The sequence below is a fragment of the Notechis scutatus genome, chromosome 8 (assembly GCF_049901735.1).
Source record: "Notechis scutatus isolate UNSWTSFEM ecotype Mainland chromosome 8, rNotScu1.2, whole genome shotgun sequence".
Classification (NCBI taxonomy): Eukaryota; Metazoa; Chordata; class Lepidosauria; order Squamata; family Elapidae; genus Notechis; species Notechis scutatus.
Window position 1 is genome coordinate 24202745 of NC_142016.1, and position 9765 is coordinate 24212509.

Here is a 9765-nt window from a genome sequence, read left to right on the forward strand (position 1 = left end):
CTGTAAAAGTCTGACTCACAGACAGACACAATACAGAAGCCTGATGATGGCAGATGAGATTCTGCTGAAACGTTGCTACAACTTTAAAAGCACAACTATAATGACGTGGGAAAATACCCGAACAAAGCTGAAGGCCATACATGTAAGTACCCGCGAAAACTTGAGAAAACATATATATACATATATATACAGACACACACACACGTAGGTCTAGGTGTGTTCGGGTCTTTTCCTGTGTAAGATTAAGACTATCTTGGTGATGTTTCAGCGAGGTCCCACTCGCCATCCTCAGGCTGGTGCTTTCGGCTTCGTGCCAGTAGACTGCTTGACTATTATATATAATAATACAATAAATCAGTTTTTAAACTTGAGTGATTTGATCCATTGAATGCGTCCTTTATTAAATTTATATGTTAGCTACTATCTGATATAGTGATGTATCCTGTACATACACACTATACATACCTATGTCATCATGTATGTATGAATGCATGCATGTCATCCATCTTCTCTTATTGAAATAGCTGCCCAGGTAATTTTTTTAATAATATTAAATCAGATAAGAAAGTTAATAGTAGGAACATGAAATTATGCTCATGTTTGTTTTAAAATGCTGAAAGACCTGGAACCACACTCGATGATGTATTTATTTTGCATTAGAAACCTTGCAAGCAAATTTAAGCTTCCTCACGCGCCCCCCCACCCACTCCATCCTGCCTGCCTGGCGACCCCCCCAAAAAAAATATCAATTATGTCTCCTATTCCTGCCCTGCTCCTGGCTTCACCTTGGCAAGGTCCCCTCCGCCCATCTGTCTCTGGGGGATCAAGGGAGATTATCATCCAATCTGCCTCTCTACTTTCCTGCTCTAAAACCTGCTGACAGGTTGGCAGATTAAATGTTCTCTGCCCCCTCCCCAAACTCCCATCTTCCTCCCTCCCCCATTTTCCTTCCAATTCAGCAGGTCAGCCAGCAACAAACCAGTTCTCCTCCTCCTCTTCCCCCTTCTTCCTACTTGCTCCCTTTCTCCTCTTCCCCCCTTCCTCCTCCTTCCCTCTTCCTCCTCTTCCCCTTCCTCTTCCTCCTCCTCTTTCCCCCTTCCTCCCTCCTCCTCCTCCTTTCCCCTTCCTTCTCCCACTCCCCTTCCTCTTCCCTCCTTCCTCCTCCCCTCCCCTTCCTCTTCCCCTCTTCCTCTCCTCCTCTTCCCCCTTCCTCTTCCTCCTCCTCCTTTCCCTTTCCTTCCTTCTCCCCCTCCCCTTCCTCTTCCCTCCTTCCTCCTCCCCTCCCCTTCCTCTTCCCCTCTTCCTCCTCCTCCTTTCCCCTTCCTCCTCCCCTTACCCCCTTCCTCCTCCTTCCTGCATCCTTGGAGGGCAAGATGTCTCTGAGCATACATGGATTGCCCTCAAATTCTGCCTCTGCCTACCAGCATCCATCGGTATTCATCTGCCTAGCGTCCTGTCAGTGTATGAGAGAGTTGAGGGCAGTTTGGAAACTGAAACAGTATTTGCTGTGTGAGTAGGAAGGAGACAGCATGGACCCTGAGCTTAGCTCAGCTCAACTGTTCTGTCCTAAAGCTGCTTGCCCTGTGAAAGTAAAACTGAAACTGAAACTCCTCTGCTTGTGTTTTGCATTTGGAACAGATTTCAGGTGGGGAGGGGGAGTAGAACAACTTAGCATCAGAGCGTGTTAATAATAATAATATACGAAATAGTAATACTCTGGTGGTCATTTCGAAAAATCCTTTCTTAGTGAGCCCCTAGAAGCCAAGAGGAACATACAGGCCAAATTTCAAGTTTGTAGGCTTCACGGTTTTGGAGATTTTTGTGATGATGCATGAGGGGTATTTCGCTTTTCGAGATATAGATTTGATTAAGTGTGATGATGTACGCTACCCAGAGTCCCTTCTGGAGAGGGGCCGCTGTAAAAAATGCAACGAATCAAAACACACATGGAGAAATATAAATTTTAACACTGCCTCTTTCCTCCTAAAGCCACTTACCGAAGCCTCCAAATCGAGGGAACGCCGTTCCCACGGAAGAAAAATATTTTTCCAAGGACCTGGCTGATTTTTCAACGCCATCCAAAGTTGGCAAAGGGGTACGCGCCCAACGGCAACCAGACCAGAGTTGAATCAAAGCCAACCCCCCCTCCATATATTTATTAATACAGCATCATCGAAAACATTTTGGGCCCAGGGTGCCACCCGTGTCTCCTTAACCCTGGCTGATCCTTTTAATTCTAAAACCTTGTCCTCTTTAATTAAAAAGGTTACCCCAGGGGACGGTGCACCGATCAGCAGATGCCAACGCCCCCCCAAAAAGGGAACCAATTTGCCATCCTTAGCAGCTCCTCTAATCCCCACTAATTCCGTTACCAATCTGGAGGGCCGTAAGAGGATTTGGGGGGCATTTGCTAAATTAGATAAGTAAAAATAACAAATGTCACTCCGTTGGAAGACTCGGGGTGGGGAGGGCAGTGGAATATGAAGGGCAGGAGCTGTTTCTCGAAGGTGAGGGCATTGCCCCCCAAAAAAAAAAAAATGTGGAAGAAAACAGGCCCAGTTTTTATCTCTCTGAAAATAAACTGGATAAACTGGGTTGGTTCCTTCTTCCTTTTTGTTTTTTAGCAGAATGCAAATTGCTGTGAGTTAAGGGGTCACTTCCAGTGGGATTGGAAGGTGGGTCTGGAATAGGGGAAGCCATAACAGGTGTTTAAAGTGACAAAAAGTCACGTATTGGCAGGTCCCTTCTTTGTTTTTGGGGTGGCTTTGCTTTCCAGTAGGAGCTCCCCGGTTTGGAAAGAACCCGAAGAGAAGACTTAGGAATGGATTAGGAGGACAGCTTCTCCCTGACCCTGAAAGAAACTTGCAAGGTCAACTCGTTCCTCCATCAACTCCCAGAGCAAAGGGGTCCGAACTTGGCAACTTTTAAGACTTGTGGCCATGCAGGGCTGGCTGCGGAATTGTGGGAGTTGGAAGTCCACAAGTCTTAAAAGCTGCTACGTTTGGACACCCGGGCTCCAGGGCACAGGATTATAGACGGGTGATGACCAAGGTCTAAATGGCCAGCCTCTAGACCAGTGATCCCCAACCTTTTTTATGCCGTGGCCCAGTACCGGCATCAGCTGGGCGCCGCGGCCCGGTACCGGCATCAGCTGGGCGCCGCCATCTTTTTATGAAAAAGTGCTTCCGGTGACCTCACCGAAGCACTTTTCATCAAAAAGATGGCGGCGCACGCTTCGTGAGCTTTTCCGGTAGAAATGGCTTTCTACCTGGAAAAGCTCACGAGGCAGCGCCGCCATCTTTTTGATGAAAAGTGCTTCCGGTGAGCTTTACCCGGCAAAGCTCACTGGAAGCACTTTTTCATCAAAAAGATGGCGGCGCCAGCAACCAGCGGCCCGGTAGGACTTGTTCCGCGGACCGGTACCGGTCTGCGGACCGGTGGTTGGGGACCCCTGCTCTAGACGGCTAGGCAAGTCTTGGGTGTCATGATCTCATGATTTATTTGGGGGGTTCGTTCCTGGTTTGAATGGATGGTTGGATGGGATGGGATGAGTGGAGGAAGGGAGGGAGAGAGATGGCTGGATGGAGGGATGGATTGATAGGAAGGAAGGAAGGAAGGAAGGAAGGAAGGAAGGAAGGAAGGAAGGAAGGAAGGAAGGAAGGAAAGGTGGATGGGTGGATGGGATGGATGGATGGATGGATAGATGGATAGATGGGATGGATGGATGGGATGGAATGGGGTGGGATGGATGGATGGGGTGGGTGGTTTGGTGGATGACAGCTTCTCCTTGATCTGTTCCAACAAGTCAGTTTTGGGTCAGCTGATCAATGGATTCCAAACGTGTGGATTTACTTCAGAAAGAGCACCATTTTCCTCAGCAGAACCTACTCAAAATGGCGGCCCTCACAGCCCAATTGAAGGTCCATCTCTTCTTTGCACGGACAACAAATGGGCAGAGCCTCCATACCCCTCCTGTAGCTGCTCTCTTGGCCATTCTGACCACCTGCTGGGGCACCTTTTTCTCCCAAGTCATCGTGAATTCCCTTCAATGGTTTGCAAATATTCCAAGAACGCCTCAAAACAGAAATTATTTCTCCCCTAGAAATAAAACATAGGAAGGAGCAGAGGTGGCATTTGGGAGCGGAAGGTTCTTTGCACGCTCCCATCTAAGATAAGGCTGGGAAAATTCATAAACAATGCTGTTCACACAACCCACAGGGAGTCCTCGACTTACAGCAGCTCGTTTAGTGACAGTTCAACGTTACTTATGACCATTTTTCACACCACCATTGCCGCATCCCCAGGGCCACGTGATCAAAATTCAGACACTCGGCAACTGACTCATCTTTATGACGGTCGAAGCGTCCCGGAGGTCGTGCGATTCCCCTTTTGTGACCCCTTGCCACGCAAGGTTAACAGGGAAGCTGGATTTCCTTAACAACCACGTGACTCACCGAACAACTGCAGTGATCCACTTAACAACGGTGGCCAAGAAAGGTCATAAAATAGGTCCAGACTCACTTAACCTCTCACTTAGCATTCTGGGGCTCCATTGTGGTCGTAAGTTGAGGAGTCCCTGTATTTCGCTTGGTTGCATTGATCAAAGAGCGCCCTCCACTGCTGCCATCGGAATGGTACGTAGGAAGGACCTTGGGAGATGGATGAACCACAGATAAGAGGCTACTGAGTACCCCCCCCCAAATGACCCAGAAGGCACCCTTTCAAGTCTCTTGGGCTGTAAAAGGGGAGGGAGGGAAGAAATGCGACTTGTATCAGGTGCGAAAGATCAGGTCCACACGAGAAAGTTCGATTAAACTGATTTATATTGCTATCGTCTTTGTACAGGAAGGTCTAGAGAGATTCTCAGTCATCCAGGTCATGGTTGTTCTCCAAGCTGCTTTTTCAGAATCTTCTGCACAAAAAGTCTTCTCAATCGATGGTCAAGACAAGCAGCCTTCAATTTACAACGATTGGTTTAGAAACCGTGGAAAGTTACAGCGGCGGCACTGAAAAAAAGTGGCTTTAGAAAAGCACCTGCCCTGTTGCGTGTGACCCAAATTCAGATGCTTGGCAACTGGCATGTATTTATGACGGTTGCAGGCTCACCTTTCGTGACCTTCCGACAAGCAAAGGCAGCGGGGAAGCCACTTCACAACCGTGTTAGTAACTTTAACAACCGCGGCGATTCACTTCACTGTGGCAAGACGTGTCGTAAAACGGGGCAAAAAACTCACCTAACAATTCTCTTGCTTAGAAACAGAAATGTTGGGGTCAACTGGTTGTAAGTTGAGGTTTACCTGTACCTGGCTGAAGTTAAGATCACTCCAGGGAGAACTGGAACTTCTTTTGCTTGTGACTACGTAAGGATTCTAGGCCGGACCCTCTTTTGACGCCACCTCTTCAGTGGTGCGAGATTCTGTTCAGGTAATCTTACAATAAAGTGGAATTCTTTCGTCTGAGCGTGCTTCCTGGCTAAACTACCTCACTGGGCTAACAGTGGTTGAGTCGACTCTTAGGGGCTTTGCACGATATGGTCAAGGTTCTCCTTGCATATCAGTGCTAGTCATTTCTGGCTCTAGTGGGCAGTGCTCATCTCCATTTCAAAGCCGAAGAGCCAGCACTGTCCGAAGACGTCTCCGTGGTCATGTGGCCGGCATGACTAAACACCTTCGAAGGGGCACGGAATGCTGTTCCCTTCCCACCAAAGTGATCTCTATTTTTCTACTTGCATTTTTTACGTGCTCTCGAACTGCTAGGTTGGCAGAAGCTGAGACCGGTTACGGGAGCTCACTCCGTGACGCGGCGCTAGGAATTCGAACCACCGAACTGCTGGCCTTTCTGATCGACAAGCTCAGCGTCTTAGCCACTGAGCCGCCGTGTCCCCTACAGTATGGTTGACTATATGGTCAACCAGCATCTAAATAAGCCATAATCCAAATGAGGTGGGTTCCATCAACACGCCAAGCTAACTCCCACCTGCGCGCCTGTTGTGCATGAAATACTAAGCCTGCAAGAGATCCGATTGAGGACATAGTTGGCGACAATCTCTCACTGATCGGTGATCGATCCAGGGCCAAAGAAGATCAATTGCTTTAATTGCTCAAAAGCGAAAAAGCACCTGGCCCAGCTGTCACCCCACACATTCAAGCTGCTGGTTGTTTTCAAAAGTCTTATTTCTTAACCCCAAACCGTATTGTCAACTCTTGATATCTCCTTCTGCACTTTGAACAAGGAAGTCCAGAGATAACAGCTTGCTTTGGCAGCGGGGGAAAAAAAAAAACAATTTAAGCTGCTCTTAAGGCATACCTGGTTGCGATGTGAATGAATTGACAACCTGTCCGTACATGAATGTATTGTGATTTCCTGTCCTAGCCCTGCAGTTGATTAAGATTTATAATAGCTTGCAAAGCCTGTTTGCAGAAGAGAGCGATTCTACTCCAGCCAGTCCTAGATTTACAAGCAGGGGTGGGCTGCGACCGGTTCTCCCCCAGAGGTGGTCTTCAGCTGGTTCTGAACCAGTTCTGGAGAACCGGTAGCGGCAATTCTGAGTAGTTCAGAGAACCGGCCAATGCCTTCTCTGATTGGCCCCGCCAACCCCATCTCTTCTCTGCCTCCCATTGAACCCCAGCTGATCGGCTGGGTCTCCTTTGGTTGCCCGGCATAGGAGAACGGAGCTGGAAAGCAGGTTAGTGGGGTGGGAAGGGAAGGGGGATTTTGCAGTATTCTTCCCCTGCCATGACCACCAAGCCACGCCCACCACACCTGCCAAGCCACACCTACAGAACCATTAGTTAAAAAAAATTGAATCCCATCATTGTTCTCCCTTGTCTGGGAAAACCCATAGCTAACCAGTAACTAATTTTATGGCCAGTTCAGCGAACTGGCAAATCTCACCCCTGGCTGGCTGCACCCCACCCTCCGCCCCCCTCCCAGGAGTCTCCAAGCACCCCGTTTTGGATGCCAGGCAATTGCAGGGCCTGCATGGAGGCCCCAGAAGGCCGGAAATGGGCCTGTTTCTGACCTCCACAGAGCCTCTGGAGCCAAGGGAGGACAAAAACTCCCCCCTACCCACCGTGGTGCAGGAGGCCGGTTAGGCCACGCCCACCATGGCCCCACCCACCCAGAGAACCAGTTGCTTAAAATTTTTGAAGCGCACACCCACACAATCGGGTGAACCTGTGGCACGCATGCCAGAAGTGGCACGCAGAGCAGGGGTGGGATTCTACCAGTTCGCACCTATTTGTTAGAACCGGTTGTTAACCTTCTAAGCACTTCGGAGAACCGGTTGTTAGAAGAAATTACTGGTCTAATCCTGTAAGGAAGGCAGGAAGGAAACATTCTGGTGTTGCTTACAGAAACTGCCTCTCCATTAAGCCTTATTACATTCTTGGCAGGATTAGACTTCCTGTCTCAGGAACTTCTCTGGAGTATTTTTCCCCCTCCTTTGCTGGTGCTTTGCTTGCATGGAGTGACCATTCAAAGTTACAATGGCACTGAAAAAAGTGACTTATGACCGTTTTTCACACTTACGACCGTTGCAGCATTCCACAGTCACGAGAGGCCAGGCAAGGAGATGCGGGCCTCAATGTGAGTGATATTGAGTTGGCCAATAACATGACCGCCAAGCCACGTCCACCCAGTCACATGACCACCAAGCCACACCCACCAACAAAGCCACGCCCATAGAACCGGTTAAAAAAATTGAATCCCATCCCTGACGCAGAGCCGTTTCTGCCGGCACACGAGAGGTCACCCAGAATAGCCCAACGGCACATGTGCGCATGCGCCCCCCCCACCAGTTGCTTGTCAGGTATCTGCCATGCATGCAGGAGAAGTGTGTGCATGCGCAGGGGGTTGGGGGTGCATGGAGGGGTCACCTACACATGTGCAGCGGGCGGGGAGGGGTCGCGCGCACATTGCATTATGGGTGGAGGCACATGTGTGCGTGTGTGCACTTTTGGCATGCGATGAGGAAAAGGTTAGCAGTCCCTGCTCTAGGGCTAAAGAAAGGCAGTTGTTCAGCGGGTCACACCCAGTTTTACCTCTCTTGTTCACGGTTGTTAAGAGAATCACCGCAGTCCTTCAGCAAATCCAGTTTCCCCGCGTTGACTTGACAGTGAGAAGCGAGCTGGGGAGGTTGCAAACAGCGCTCACGCGACCCTGGGAATGCGGCAACCGTCCTAAATACACACCAGTTGCCATGCAAGCATATCGCGACCACGTGACTGTCTTGCGACAGTTGTCAGTGCGAGGATTGGTTGCAACACGTCGCTTTTTTCCAGCACTGTTGAGATTTTGAACAGTCGCTAAATGAATGGTCGTAAGTTAGAAACACCCGTCCCCTTATTTGGTCACTGCAGAACCAATTGTTTTTGACCAGGAATTAAGATGACAACACATTACCCTCCCACACAAAAAAAACATCCTTGCTTTTAATAAATTTCGATGTGGTTTTTTTTTTTAAAACATTTTTAATATTTTTCGCCTTTTTTTTTAAAGCCACCAACAATTTGATGTAACTGCACAGGAAAACAGCATGTCACACACTAAGACAATAATAAATAGAGATCCATCCACAAAAATAATTTGCATGAAATGTTTTTTGCCTACAGAAAAAGGACAATTGTTTCTTTTGTTAAAAAAGTGATTAAGATAACTAGACTATATATATATGTATATATGTATATGTATGTGTGTGTGTGTATACACACACACACACACACACACACACACACACACACCAAGCATTTATTTTTAAATTTGAAAAGTCCAGGTCTTAAATGCATTGGAGAGGAGTAAAAATAATGTGTGTGTGTGTGTGTGTGTGTATGCATGCATGCATACATACATACATACACATATATATATATTAAACACTTATCACTGTTTTTACCTGTACAGTTTAATAAAATACAGCTTTGATAAATGAAGCTATAGAAAATGATAGATTTCTACATTTAATTAATTCCATCCTACTGTCGCCTCTTTAACCCACTGTTAAAAAATGACTAGCAAAAGAGGTTTTGTTGCCATTTCAATTTCTAAAGGATTAATGTACATAAAATACAAAAAAACTTCCCTCCAGGTTAGGCGCAAATGCAAAATGATCTCTAGGACTGTTGTATATAAAATGTGGATTCCTATTTTAATCAACCGTGGATTCAGAATAAATTGTGCAAAATTAGCAAAACATTTCATCTGCAGATCAAAGCAACAGCTAAAAAGATGGTTTGACAAGTCGACAATTTGCTATTCTCTTCCACCAACTTTTTTCAAGGGTACATGTTGCTTATTTTATATATTTTTAAAATTTCAGATGGAATTCATTATTCGGCATTTTTCTTTTTCTTTTTTTACAAAATTTGGGCAGGGGAAAAAAAGCCTTTCCTACTTAAAAAGACGTTGACAATTATATCTCCTTCCACTAATGTTGTTTTAAGGGTGCCCATGCAGTCTTTCTTTACAATTTTTAAAAATCCAGTTAGCACTTTTATTATGTTTTTTTAAAATCAAAAATTGGGAAGGGGAAAAAAAAAACCCATCAAAGTGTTTCCTACTTAAAAAGACGTTTTGATAAGAGGACAATTATTCTCCTTCTACCAACCTTTTTCCAGGGTACCTATGCTGTCTTATTTTACATATATATATATTTTTAAAAATGAATGGAATGTTTATTAGGTGGTGTTTTTTGTTTTGTTTTTTACAAAAATTGGGGTAGGAAAGAAACAGTGAATTCCCTGATTAAACGGCCAATGTTGCTGCCTT